Source organism: Neolamprologus multifasciatus, chromosome 23, assembly GCF_963576455.1.
Source record: "Neolamprologus multifasciatus chromosome 23, fNeoMul1.2, whole genome shotgun sequence".
NCBI classification, from domain to species: domain Eukaryota; kingdom Metazoa; phylum Chordata; class Actinopteri; order Cichliformes; family Cichlidae; genus Neolamprologus; species Neolamprologus multifasciatus.
The window spans coordinates 3,796,020-3,811,388 of NC_140460.1; the positions used below are offsets into that span (position 1 = coordinate 3,796,020).

Genomic DNA, 15,369 nt, shown 5'->3' on the forward strand with positions numbered 1-15,369 from the left:
GTACTGTATCTCTGTAGGTATCTGTAAGTATCACTATTTGTGCTTTTGGTATTGCTTACAGAGGATTTCTGCCCCCTGTGTTCATCGCAGGTTAGGACCGGTTGGTGCTTTAACATCCACATGAAAATCAGAAACACTGAGAAAAGCCACAGCCTAAAATTTCTTTTTGCAGTATTACAGGGTATGAGCAACTGTGATTGCTCACGTTCTCATTAATATGTTTTTTAGCTTGCATGAGACCAAAAGCAAAACATGTAATAGGTATGTTGGTCCACGGTTTAAAATGTAGTATTTTTATAATAAAGGCAGTTGCCGGGGGCGTACTGTAGGGATGAGACTCGTCACTTGAGGAACCAAGCAAAATGAAAAGGTCTATTTTAAACCACACCATGATCTTTTCCTAAATTAGGGTTGTTTTGGTGCCCAAAACTAACCACGAAAGCCTAAATTGTTTTCAACTTTTTATTGATTTGTAGGAAAAGTGGCTAAAACTTTCAAAAACTGAAAAACTGGAGCCTTTCTGGAGCCTATCCCAGCCTATCCCACCTATCTTTGTGCTAGCCTGTCGCCAGGCTAGCACAAAGATTCACACATACAGGCAATCTACAACCATCCATTTACCCGATCCCACAAACTGCACACCACCGTGCTGCCCTATAAGCATATCTGACCCCACAAATAATGCCCTTTGTATCATATTTGATACACGAGTTTCTGAGACCTCTATCTCAGCAACATGATCAATACTTAATGTTATGGACAAAACTCTTTTTTTTGTCTAAAATTAACATTGTTTTTAACAAAAAGTTGCCAAAAACACCCAATGTATCAAATGCGATACCACAATATGTAATAAATATATCATACACAACATGATATAGCAAAAATATATTGTTATAAGGGTTAGTAAACATCTCAGTTCCAAAAAAATCTGAATTTTGCAGGGTGTTTGGGTCTTACAGAGTTTCTTTTATTTTTTTTATACTTTGAGTGCACTGTTTAAAATGTTTCTACCACTCCTGGCTCATTAGAAAAGACATGAACACACGGATTATCTTTAAACATTTTAGAAGCGAGTACAGGGGAAGGAACCTCCGTAAGCAGTAAATAATTATTCAGCATGATGTGCATGCTACATATAAACTACTAGGACTTAAATCTAAGAAAATAAAACAGGAATTCCCACACATAGAAATCTGCAGGATTTTAAACACCAAAAGATGAGAAGAAGCTAAGAGCTGAACGGGACACGAGCCACAAGCCAGCGTATCATTTACAACATCGCTGATTTACACTGGTAACTTGCTCCAAATAGAAATCGGCTCTTTAAACTGTAAAACGACTGGTCCAAAACGTGTCTCAGCCAGGGTTTCCTTTGAAGAGGCACAAAAGAGGAGACTGAAATGTAGTAACAGTTGTCCAGTGGGAGTTGGCCAGACAGCAGTGAAGTGACTATTGTACTCTTTGTGCGATCTCTGCAGAGCGGCAGCAACAGCACCCTATGGGAGGCTGGTCTGTTGAAGCAGTTAAAAGTTGTGTTTGATTTAAAACGAACGTGATCGGCACTTACAGTACAGACCACGATTAATGTCTTTGTTTGGATAATACTAAAGTCAACCACTTCACAAATATGTTTAACTACAGTCTGTAGAGCTGAAGATGGGAAATTATATCACAACGTGGGACTGCATTGTGCATATGCACTCCAGTAGTAACAGATGCACCACACGGTCCTCTACAGTAGGCGGGGATAACAGCTGCACTATGACTACACAATATGACTAATAACGCTTCTGTCTGAACAGTTGAAATTGTTGTACTACAGTATGTTTTGTCTGTTGTAGTCCTGTTTTTAATAAGTTCATCTCCTCTTAACTACTTGCCCCCCCAACCTCCAATTACACCCACTGATGCCTGCTCTTCTGCCTTATATAATCCCTCTGTTGTGCCACTGCAATCTCATTCAGCACTCAGTGTAAGATCTATGGTGTGTGCAGGCTTTGTGGGCGTGTGTGTCGCACACAGTGCAAGGCACATGCGCTGGATGAGCATGTGTGTTTGTGTATGTGTGTGGTATGTTAAGCCTGGCAGAGGGGCATTAAGCCAACTGGCTGACATCACTAACCGAGAACACCCAGCACTGCCCACCCAGCGAGTGTGCACGTGTACTGTGGTGTGTGTATTTGTAACAGACAGTGAAGCTTCATCTGAACATGATGGGAACTGTAAGGACACAAACAGAGAGCTTGGGAAAGTGAGACTAATCTACTCGGGTTATGTATATTTTCTATTTTTAGAACAGACTGAAATTGGCATGAGCACATAGCCACAGAGGCGTTCACGGCGCTCTTAGATTAAAGCGAATCCATCGCCAAATGACATTTAACGAGAGCGTCTTATGTGATGACATTGTTATCGGTGGCCGTCGCTGCATTAACCTAAATGTGCTCTTGTGCGTTCGCTAAATTATAGACACGCATGCACAAAACGTGAAAAACGGACGACACGGGCGCAATCCATTAGCAACACTAATCCAAAAAACACAAGTTCACCTCGGTAAAAGCGAAATTGTCATCAACCCCCCAAGGTAATGTGAACGATAATACAGAATTATTGTTTGCAGAATAGTTTGGGTAACAAACTGGGTTGTTTTTATTTTTTGCTTCGTTTTGCTTTGAAGCCGAAATTTGATAAATACTGTAATAATATGCAATTTTATTATCTCGGAATTAAGAGATTGATTGCAGCATGATGTGTGCAAACAAAGACCGAAATCTGCACTCTTTCTAACGGCCGTTACACCTCCGATTGCAGCACCGCGGCTTCTCAGTCAGATCCTCTCCTCACTCGTCACGTCCGGTGTCAAAACACCAAGGCGTCGACAGCCAAATTGCTCGGCCCGAGGCTTTGAGGCAGGATTTCGCTAACCCGTAAGTGACTTCACAGTGGCTACATCCATCTTTTATATATATCAGTTTTGGCACAGACTGAGTAAATTTAATAATATTCCATGAGCTTTTGTCCATTTAGCACCCTCGGCTTGGAACAAACTGCAGAAGGAATGGAAAATGACTGAATTCATTTCATTAAGTGCTTTTAAATCTAAACTACGAATCCTTGAAGCCAAGTCCATAACATACAACTATTTCAATTAGATTGATTGTCATTTTAACTGACTTTTTTTATTTTTATTTGAATTTTATTGAATTTTATTTTATTTTATTTGTATTCTTTCACTTATTGTTGCATGTGTGTTGTTGCTGCCTGTGTTTGAGTAATTTCTGTAACTCTGAGACACCTGCTGCTGCCTATCTTGGCCAGGTCTCCCTTGAAAAAGAGGTTTTTAATCTCAATGGGATCTTCCTGGTTAAATAAAGGTTAATAAATAATAAATAAATAAGTATTTTCTTTGTGAATGAAAAGGCAACTTTGCTTCTAAGATCCTGGCTCGATTTAATATGAAAACTGACCTCTACTGGAAGTAAACTGAACAGACTGGAGCAATTTTAATTTAATTAAACACTCAGTTGCATCTGCAAACTTTTACTTTTCTACAAATCTGAAGTCTTTTTTTATCGTTTCGAAAGAAAGCAAAATCTTAATTCTTTGACTTGTGTGCGATTTTTCTTTCTTCCCTTAAAGTGAAGCTTTTCGCCCACACAGCTGAGGAGAATAAAATCTGCGAAGCCTTAAAATGTTTTCAATTCCCAGTGTAGCCAAACATAAAAAGAAGACAAAACCAGAGGGAGAGGGAGAGAGGAAATACTTGTATACTCGTGTTGAGTCTACATCTCACTCACTCCATTATCACTCCTTCATTTTCTGCTTGCTTTTCGGCTCATTATGTCAGTTCAGCAGGCGGGTTACTTTAGATAAATGAGGTAGCAGTGTAATTCTTGTTTATCTGATCGAACTGTAACATCCCACTCTTCTGAACACACTTCATATCTAGCATCCATCTCCTGCTAATAACACGCGGACTGCGCTGTCATCATCGGGGCGCAAACAGACGAAAAGCATTCCTGCGTTTCTCTCAATGAAACGCTCTCCCTCTGTCTGCTTCTTTCTTCCCTCGCTCTTGTGTTTCCCTCCTCCTTTGCACTCGTCCATTCTTCGGGGAGTGTTTGCTCTTTCGTTCCCCCGCTCCTGCCCGCCCTCCCTCCCTCCCTCCACCCTCATGGTGCTGAGAGAGTGTCAGACAACAGTGCCAGACTCTCTCTCTCTCTCTTCCCCTCTATCTCCTCTATGCATTCTGCAAAGAACGCTGGCAGACTTTAAAATGAGCTTTAGGAAGTGGGTCTAATCCAAGGTGATTTATCTAAATGGGACATTCATGTGTGTGTGTGTGTGTGTGTGTAATGCTTTACAGCATGTTTGTATTCAAACTGTGTGTAGCTTACAGGCATGCTTTTACTCGAGTATGGTGTAAGTGTGCATGTGTGTGTGTGTGTTTGAAAAAGCCTTAACAAAAGCATTGTTCACCGATGTCTCTCGGGCGAGCTTGTCTCTTTCATCTGCCCGCCCACGCACACGCACTTGGACACGCACACATACCGCCGATGTTAAAACATTTATTAGCACGCCGCGCTAACCCACGTCGGAGGTTATGTTAGCAGACGCTGACTTTCTGTTGTGTCCTGTCAGTGACGGCTAAATCAGTCACAGCTGACATCCAGTTTCACCGCAGCTTCTCTTGCAGCCGGTTTCATCAGAGAAAGAGAGTCGCAACAACAGCCGGATAACTGACCTTGAATTTCAGGGGTTTCTATACTTAAACACATGTGTACAGTATGTTCTGCAACAGAGACTCGCTCGGCCTTTATGAATACTCCTATCTTGTTTGTTTACTTCGCTCCAGACAGTTCAGACAGGTTTAAGATTCTTAAAACGGACTCAATCCTTCCCTACATCTGGCCATGCTTAAATCCCTGCCTGGCCAACTCCCACTCGTGGATGGTGGGGCAACATTTAGCTTAGCACGGTCCAATCCCTTTTCGCCTTCCTCCTATCACGCATCACTTTTATTTTTTTTTACTTCCAACTGATTCTCGTCATTTCTCTTTTTCTGAACCCTCCTCCATCATCCTCGTGTAGAAAAATCTGCACTTTCTTCCTTTTCTGGGTTTCTCTCCGTCCCTCTCTCTTCAGCAGTGTCCTTGCTCTGTTTTTTCCCCTCCCTCTCTCTCTCACTCTCTGCCAATGCCCTTGTGGCCTCTTTCTCATATTTCTCTTTCATCTCAGTTTTATTCACCCCTTTTTCTATCTATCTATCTCACTGTCCCCATCTCTCTCTCATTGCTTCTATACGCCCTCCTTCCTTTTCTCTACATCCTCCACCGCCCCCCTTTCCTAAGCAGTCTGTGACTGTAATGTTGCTGAAGAGAACACAGTGTGTCATCCTGAATCAGACAGATGAGCTGGGAGTGGAGTAAGAGGCTGAGAGCACTGCATTAATCCACACACACACTAACACACACACACACACACACACTAACACACACACAGTCCCTGCCTGAGGGGCTGAACGGACAATGCACACAGATATATACTCTCGCACACACACACGCACACAAACTAAAACAGAGAAACCATGCGCAAACACATCCTCGCAATGCTCCAGAAAATGACTGCATGAGACAAAACATGAGCAAAAGCATGAAACTCTATAATGCAAGCCTGATACACACCGCGATTCTAAAAGAAAACCCATTAATGTAAGCTTTCTAGCTAATAAATTATGTAAGAAATGAAATACCAATATTAAATGTTACTTATTTACTACTGTGACCAACCAATGGGGTTTTTTCTACCTCAGTTTTCTTTTAATCGTTTTAAATTTGAAAAATTGAGCAGCATGATGTTTCTAAGTTTTGATATTAATGCAATGAATGCCAACTAATCCTTAAAATGCAAACTTCTGCAGTAAAAGCTTTTCAAAAAGTTGCCATAAAACAGCAGGAGGTGTAATGCTAGCCTACAGCCACTAGAGGAGGCTTAGCTTAGTTTTGAAGTTATCTGTTGATGCTGTCAGACTTGTTGATCAGTTTCACAAAAAGCAGGCGTGTAACATCAAACAAGGCCTATTGAGGATATAATATGAGTAACCACGTCTTTCACTGTCAAAGGAGCTTGCAAAGAAAAGCGTCTGGACTTCTTTAAGTTGCTTGAAGACGTTTCACCTTCATCCGAGAAGCTTCTTCAGTTCTAAGGTCAAATGGTGGGGAGTCCCAGATTTAAACCTAGTGGGAGTTTCCCCCCGCAGAGGGACAAAAGGACCCCCTGATGATCCTCTAATCGCCTGAGCCAAGGTGTGAAACTGGGTGTGGGTCCCAATCAGCCAGGGTTTCGGGTGAGCTCATTGTGAAACCTGGCCCCACCTTATCATGCGAATTCCTGAGGTCAGATGGCCCAGGATGTGAGTGGGCGTTAAGGCGTCTGGGGAGGGAACTCAAAACTGGATTATAGATGGCAGAGAGTTGGTGTCGACCACCGCCTCTGTTCAAAGATGGTCGCTCACAGTGGACATAGATGGCTTCTTTCACTCCTCTTTCAAACCATCTGTCCTCTCTGTCCAAAATGTGAACGTTGGCATCCTCAAAAGAGTGACCTTTGACCTTAAATCTGGGACTCTCCACCATTTGGCCTTAGAACTGAAGAAGCTTCTCGGATGAGAGGTGAAACGTCTTCAAGCAACTTAAAGAAGTCCAGACGCTTTTCTTTGCAAGCTCCTTTGACTACGATGACCTGGATGACTGAGAACCTTCACAGACACGCGTCTTTCACTGTTGCATTATTTTCCACGAAAGCTTAGCATGCACTAAAACATTAAGCTATAATCACTGGTCACGTTATTCTTAGTTACTCCTTGCTCGTACTGGGTTTGACCCTATTTTGCCTTTAACACTGTCTCAGCTCTTTGTGGCACGGATTCAACAAGATGATGTAAACACTCCTCAGATTTTTGGTACATATTGACATGATATCATCACACAGCTGCTGTCAGCTGCACATCCACGACGGGAATCTCCCGTTTCACCGCATCCCAAAGGTGCTCTACTGGATTGCGATCTGGTTACTGAGGAGGACATTTGAGCGCAGTGAACTCACTGTCATGTTCAAGACACTGGTTTTGTTTGAGCTTTTTGACAGTTTGTTATCCTGCTGGAAGCAGCAATCAGAAGATGGTTACACTTCCCTTTTGGTAATAAAGGCACGGACTTGATCAGTTAGAGTACTCAGCTAAGCTGTGGTACCAACGGGCCCACGGTTAGCTAAAATAAAAATCACATCGTTACACCACCAGCGGCAGACTAAACTGTTGATACGATGCAGCATGGAGCCACGCTTTCATGTTGTTTACACTAATTCTAATTCTGACCCTACCATTCAAAGAAATCAAGACCTTCTGTTGTCCAGTTTTGGTGAGCCCATGCAAAGTGTACCCTCAGATGCTTTTCTGCATACCTTAGATGTAACAAGCAGTTATTGTTGCCATATTGTCAGCTTGAAACGCTCATTCTCAACACGGCTTTTTGAGCTGCCACTCACTGGTTATTTTCTCTTTTTCAAACCAGTCTCTGTAAACTCCGACACGATTATAAAGCCACATTCAAAGTAGGGCTGCCACAAACGATTATTTTGATAGTCGACTAGTCACCAATTATTTTTGCGATTAGTCGACTAATCAGATCATCATCCATTGGATGTAAAACGTACAGCTTATTGCACCAGCAGCATCTGCTCTTATATAACTATCATTAGCTTACAGCTTTAAGTGTTTAAGGTATGTGCTAACTAAAAATAAAGACAAGATGATAGTTTATTAAATTTTAATGACATCTGCAGATTATTTCAGTGAAGTTTAATAAACTCCTTGTTATCTAAAATATAACAGGACACCGGAGTAAATTCTCGAGCATCTCACACTTCTGATAATCAGCTGTCAGCTTGACGTTTATTCAGCTGTGTAAAAACTATAACTTTAATCTCAGCCAAACCGATTTACTCAGGAACAAATAAAATACTGAAAAAAGCCAAACAATAACATGTTTAAGTTATCTAAGTGACTTATATATCATGTTTAACCTGAGTAGCGAAAGACGGCGGTGGGTTTGAAAATGATTTGCCGGGAGTCCGGTGTTCTCACGGCTCTAGTGAGCCTTGCCCCCGGCTAGCTATCGAGCTAGTGGGTAACAGACGTCTCAGAAAACGTCGGAGCGCTTTTGAAAATACGTGGTGTCTTGATAAACTGAGCAGATATTTGAGGTTTACACAGCTCCATTCTCACCTGAACATATGCTAAACTTTATTTTGTGACCCAGAAAGAATAATAAGAGTAATATTAAAACTAACTAGCTGCCGCCATTGTTGGAAACTGAGCTGGGCTGCGCTATGAATTCTGGGACAGTTTCTTCTTCTTCGGGGTATAACGGCAGCTGGCATCCTTGTACATGCAGTGCTGCCATCTTCTGTTTCAGTCCGTTATTACACTCTTAAATCCTACTACTTATTCCTGCGTCTTTTGTGATCTTACAAAGCTTCAAACGACGCGTCGACTATTAAATTAGTCGTCGACGATTTTAATAGTTGACGTAATCGTGACTAGTCGACTAATCGTGGCAGCCCTAATTCAAAGCCACATAAATCAACTTTCTTCCTCATTCTGATGCTCCGTTTGAACTTCAGCAGAACATCTTGACGAGGTCTACATGCTTTAAATGCATCAAGTTGCTGCCGTGTGATTGGCTGATTAGATATCTGCATTAAGAATCGCCTGTGTAAAATTTGTAGTGACTACAGTATTTGCCATGTTCAGTCTAATTATTAGGCTTCTTGAATTATGAAACGAATGCTTTGGCTTCGTATCTCGAGTCTCCACTTGCTGTTTGACACTTAAGGCACTTTGAATTTGTTAAAATCATCGCTTTATGTTTCAACGGTAGCTTGAAATGATGACAGCTCTATTGTTCGCAGTCAGTACAGGAAGGGAAAACACAATTATAAAATTTATAATTTCATACCAAGCGCTCCATCCTGCGATTGTTTTTTATCATAAAACGTAATGCAACAATATTTTGTCTCTTGCCAGCAGCATGGCCCTTCATTAACCCTAGACCCCTGCAGCTCCACTGTACCTCACTTACACACATAGACACAAACGCAGTGATGGAGAGGCCACCTAATGTGATTCCCAACTGCGAGCTGTCACCCTCCAGTAGACATGTCTTTTTTAAACTCTATATTAAAGGGGCTGGGCAGTCCACCCCTCTGTAAGAGTTTTGTCTTGTGTTTGACAGCAGAGATGAGAGGAGAGCTGCAAAGGCAATTCTCTGTGCAGAAAAAAAAAAGATTTCTGAAGGCATTAACTCCTACAAAGAAAAGAAAATGGAGAAGACGAGGGCAGAAACTGACTGTAAAACTTTCAGCCATAAAATCGTCATCAAGGAGTTTTTTCCCAATCTTAGGCCCACAAGCATCCCAATCTCTTACCCTCATGTTGCCTAGAGCCACGAAGGAAGGAGAGAGAGGAGAGGTTAAAACAAGAGGTTCAACCGTAGGTGACTTTGGAAGTTTTATGACGCAAGAAAACAACTTTATCACTCCTTTCCTTTCAAATTCCCCTGAGCCTCGCGCTCTTTCATCTGTCCTTTGCGAGATCCGACCTCAGGCCACGCTGGGCCAACGCAGCTCTTCAGGTGGAAGTCTGATGTGACCGACATGTCTACGCCCGCTGATTAACCAGGGCTACAATGTAACCTTAAATGTAAATGTAACCTTAAAAATACACAGTGGAATTCCAGGAGAGCAGTGAAATCTGAGAGCCATGAATTATAAATGCAACTGCCGGATAAGAGCAAGACTCCCACAGACACTCAATGTGCACGTCTTGATGTTTGTCTGCGTGTGCGCATGTGCGTGCGTGCACGTTGCCAGCGAGCCGGCCCAGTAGCTTAGCCAACATAAAACATATATCCCATCCAAAGAGCTACAGAGACTCGGTCTGCCAAACAGAGAAATATACTACATCCAAACCTGGCTGTGTTATTTTACTGCGGCAAAACGCCACAAACAGGAGCAATTTGAGGGTGTTATGGCATCATCTCTTGAAGCGTAAAATGTGTAAAACGTACCCATTGCCAACTATAGAATTAAAGTGGTAAATGTGTGGAAAAAGCTAAGTTTAATGCCATAAGGAGAGAGCTAGCAGCACAGTGAAACTTGCACCTTCTGTGTACACACACACACACTACAGCTACTTTCTAACTTCAGTTTATTTTTCGTGTTGATTTGTTTGTGCATCGTTCTCTCAAATAGTTTAATGAACACGGGGCATTTCCAGTCTATTGCTATTAGTCAATTAGTATTTTTCAGCACTATTACCTCCATTTAGCAATTATCGTTAGCCTAAAGACGATTAATACAAAGAAATGTGATTTGTAAAACCTGCAATTCCCAGCCACACTGTGATTAAACTGAATAAAATAACTCATGTTTACAAGAATAAAGGAGTTATTTGTGGTTTTCCACATAAAAAACTGTCCTTCACATGTAATTTCGTACACCAGCTGTAACGTGGTTGTACTGGCAGCTCAGGTAACACCTGTTTTCAACATGTCCCAAAGCAAAAATCACAACATCGGTTCATTTGTGATAAATGCACAAATGCTGCAGCTCTGAGAAGTTACCAGAGGAATGGCCGATCAAGCAACGCCACCACATGCTGGGTGAAGACATTATAGCAGGCAAAAAAAGTAATGTAAATACATTTTATAGACCACCACTAGAAAAAATTTATATGTGCAAGATGTTTGATATGAAGTATGCCCCCCCTGAATGTGATACAAGCAGTCATCAGTGAGTGCCGCCTGTAGCTGTACGTTGCATCGTTGCTGCCAATGATGAACATGTCAGCCCAGCATGTCCCAGGCATGCTCAAAAAGATACATATCAGGACTGAAGTCTGGCTACGCGAGCTATTTTGGTACTTTGTGGGTGGGCGCTGTCCTGCTGAAACGACCGCAGAGCAAGATGCTGCTCCGAAAATGGGACAAGTGCAGGTAGAGCCAAGAACAATCAGATCAGAGACGGCGCTCCCACGGACATACGCAGCAACAGCCCGACCTGGGTTGACTCAATCGTGGCGTGATGGCCTGTTGTGCAAACACTATTGCTTTCATTTTTTTTGTGGTGTGAGACTATTGGCTTGAGAATGCAGTAAACAGAAACATTTCTGATGTGGTTCGTTCGTGTTCAACAAATTACCGACCAACTGATTCTAAAACCAATCAACGGCAACCAAAAACTACTCACAGAATATTTTTGAGGTTTACTAAAATGATTTACTAGGAAAGCAATTTAAAACAAAGACTGAAGCGTATTTCAACTTGCATGTCTTTTTTTAACCGCTCTAAAGCAGCAGGCTTTCTGATGCCAAACAGACACCCAGACCTCCCACCTTTAGGCACAAAGTATATGTTTCTTAACTGTCGTGTCATCTTGAATGTAAAGCTTTTGCAGTTTACATGAACTTACATGCGCTCCAGTTATGTGTAACTACCTTCCTACTTTCCAACCCCTCGCCCTGGTATTTAAAGAGCTTAAAACTGATGAATAGTAAAGGCAGGAGCAGTGCAGCCTGGTGCGCAGAGCCCCAGCCTGTGGAAACAGGCCTCAGTGTGGATGACAGGCCTAACGAGCTAAATATAGCCTTCTGGGTTATCTCCTCTGTGGGCGCAGCGAGTCCGTTGTTGCTTCACATTATTTACGTGTCTGTGCGTGCACCCTCTCTCTCCTTCTCCATCTCTCTCGCCCTCTCATTTCACGCCCCCCCCCCCCCCAACCACACACACAAACACGTCGCTATCTCTTTCTCTCACACTCTGTGTTGCATACTCTTTTTCCTCTCTCTCCCTTTCTGTCCATTTCATCCCTTCGCAGCATCTTTTTCTCAGTCTCCATCTTCCCGTTCCCTGGTATCCCTCTTTCTCATTTCTTCTCTCTCATTCCTTTTCAGCTTTTTTTCACACTCTTTCTCTCTCTGCATCTCTCTCCTCTCTCTCCCTCTCCTCTTTTATTCTCTTTATCTCTGCCTCCTTTTGTATCCCTTCCTCCCTCAGCAGCTCCCTGTTTTTTTTCTGTCTGACACTCTCTGAGCCTTTTTTTCTCTCAAGCTATCTTTCCCTTTGAGCCTCTCTTTCTTCTCTCTCTCATTTTCTCTCCCTCTTTCCCTCCCTCTCATTTCTGAGCCATGCCTATGAAGTAGCATTACACTGCGTTAGCCATCCACTACAATACGGTGAGCCCTTGTTCAAATATTATAGCCTGCGGTGCTAACGCTCTGCTATGCTAACCTATATGGGTATGTCATCAGCATCTGCAGCTCCCTGACCTCCTGCAAAAGGCGGCCGTTAAAGCCCCGTGTTTAAACGCACAGCAGCGGATACTGCGCGTCATTCCTCCTCCATCCACAGCGGTCGCAGAGGTTGTGACATATAATATGCACAAGTTTGATTAAATCCCGCTGACTATTGAAAGACACGGAAATGTATCAGTTCTGGCATGCCGCTGCCCCTATTGTATAAGAAAGGGTGGTGAAGATTTACACTGGGGAAGACGGATGTTTATCTAAGCTTTTTCTTCCCCACAGTAAACGTGTGAAGCTAAAATGGGGAGTGCCTGAATTGCTCAACTATGTGCGCATGCATCTTCTTGATTCTTATAATGAGAAGCACATTAAAAACTTTATAATGAGGTCAGTTTGACAACCTTTCATCTTTAATGCACATGCTTTCGTGTTGTTAAGAATCCTCAATCAGCATTTGGTCGTCCAGTTGCTTGAATTTATTGATATGCAGTATGCCATCAATCTAAAGTTTTATAGTGTTTATGCAGCTGCCAGAAAATGCAATAACTTTAAAATGTAATGAAAAGGCTCCCGTATTGGGAGTAAGTGACAAATCATGGAAATACAATTAAGTGAAATCAGAAATTCTGTTATAACTCAATTGTAAATCAGAATAAGTGAATAATAAATAACTTTAATATGAGCTCGCGTAGCTTTTGCTGAACAGCCACTTAGATCGCAAGCAGCACAGCGGATTTCTGTTCCAGTCGTTTTAAAGATGTCATTATAACCTGAGCGAGCGACCTGAGCAACAAGCAGATCTGCTGGGGAAGCGCTCAGTCTTCTTCTCGTGAAACTAAAATATTCGTTCGACAAAAGAATCGTACGATCAGCGTGTTATCTCGAGACATTTTCACACATGAACTCGAGCCAATTTCGAGATAATGAGGTTGGATATTTTCCACAGTTGTTCTTTCTCACAGCAGGATGTAGCCTGCGTCAGATGCGCTGGCACGACTGGAAGTACTCTGTGTCATTTGGCAGCAGCCTGGATGCTGCGTGCAGGAGGGGAACACTGTACTACTATCTGTGTTATTTGCACATCGGTACAAAATGACATCACGCAGACTCTGGCTCACAGGTTGACTGGCTCACGTCTGATCCAACAGCACGAGACAGTTGTGCTCTCACGTATCGCCCGGAAATGTTCAGGGTTGCAGTGCATGCGTGAAAACAGTTTCACTTCAATCACACAATTGTCCAAACATGCTATATTAGCTGAAAGAACTATTAGACGACACTGGACTGGGTCACAGCAGTAAGCCACCCAAGTGCAGTGAGCTGAACAATGGTGCATTTTCTTCTTCTTTTACTTTCATTTCCAGTTTGCAGACTAGTTTTCATCTTCCATGCACTCTACAGGTTGTTTCATTATGCTAACGACCAAAGCACTTGCATGGAGGTTTTTGTATGTAGCGCAGTCTCTAATTTAACCTAGCGACAGCTAGCAACCCCTAACAACACCTCTCCAGCTGGTCAGGAATTACACTATTCCCTTAGCGACCAGACCCATATGGAAAAGAAATAGTAAAAACTTATATGATTTACTCATGAAAGTGGCCAGTTTCTCATTACTTTCATATATTGTTTTAGTAAGTATACAAAACATACAAGTTTCATTATATAATTTTTCAAGGGATCTTATATCTGTTTTCACTCTTGTATGCTTTTCATACAAGTTTCACACAAGACAGATACAAACTTTATAAGATTTATATATATCTTTTCCATATGGGGAGGCTGTCAGGCCTTACCAAACTACTGTACGTAATAAGAATAGCAACTGCTAGAGCATAGGTGTCAAACTCTGGCCCGCGGGCCGAATTTGGCCCGCAGCCTAATTATATTTGGCCTGCGAAGCCATACCAAATTACTATTAGAGCTGGCCTACTGGTATTATACAGCTAATATATATATTGTTTAGTATTAAGCTTTGCTTGTTCCATATTCAGTTTTTCAGCAAAACGTGTTTGAGTCCATAAGAAAAGATTCATTCTTATATCTGGAGGAAGATTTTTTTTTTTTCAATAAATATTAAAGTTAACCCGCGACTTTGTTCCAGTTTTGAATTTTGGCCCACTGTGTATTTGAGTTTGACACCCCTGTGCTAGAGAGTGTTCTTATGCTCTTTTATTTTAAAAAAAAAGGAATTTTGTTTTATTTGGAGAAATGCATGTGTAACAGCATTTGGCATGCACTTGTATCAGGTCCTCGTAAGGACAGAGGAACAAGGTCGTGTGCAAGTATGGATGAATGAACGAGTACCCTGTACATCCTGTGTGTGGGTGGGTGGGTGTCTGTGTGGGTGTGTTTATCTGCTGATCTCCTGCCTGTCTGTGGCCATCTCCATCCATCTGTCTGTCTGCCAGTTTGCCTGTTTAGTGCTCTCTCTCTCTCTACCTTTCTCTCTCTTTTGTCAGTCTATCTGCCAGTCTGCTTCTCTCTCTCTCCCTCTTTATGTCTCTCCATCTGTGTGTCTATCTAGCTTACGGCCCTGATCCTGCCTGCTCTCCCAGGTTTATGAAATGCGAGCAGCTTAGCAGATGGTGCATATCGTATTCTGGTCGGCTCTGTGTGGGTTTTGTACCACAGACGAAGGCTTACGATACATGTGAGCCTTTAGTCGCGCAGACACACCGACACGAGGCGCTCAGGCTGTTAGCACACGGGAGAAAAAAGGAAGAGCCAAAGAAAAAGACAATATAAAAGGTCTGAATGAGGAATAAAATAAGGCGAGAGATACGGAGACAGGTATGAGAGAGCGAGATAAACGGCGTGTGAGAAAAACTCTCGATAGCAAAGATTATATTGTGCAAATGTGCCTTATCTTAAATATCTGCTGTTATTGATATTTAAGATACTTCCCTCAATATATACCATCTATTTTATTTTAACCCAGCAGACTCCTCTCAGAGAGCCCTGGTCAGACTAGTCAATTAACATATAGCTTTGGTAAAGATGTGACT

At 42.2% G+C, this 15,369-nt stretch overlaps 1 protein-coding gene across 5 annotated transcripts in view; it reads right to left on the minus strand.

Annotated features, from left to right (window-relative positions):
• The window catches only part of tle2b (TLE family member 2, transcriptional corepressor b), a 100,170-nt gene that overhangs the window by 62,899 nt on the left and 21,902 nt on the right, over window positions 1–15,369 (minus strand). The gene's annotated exons all lie outside the window — the stretch shown is intronic.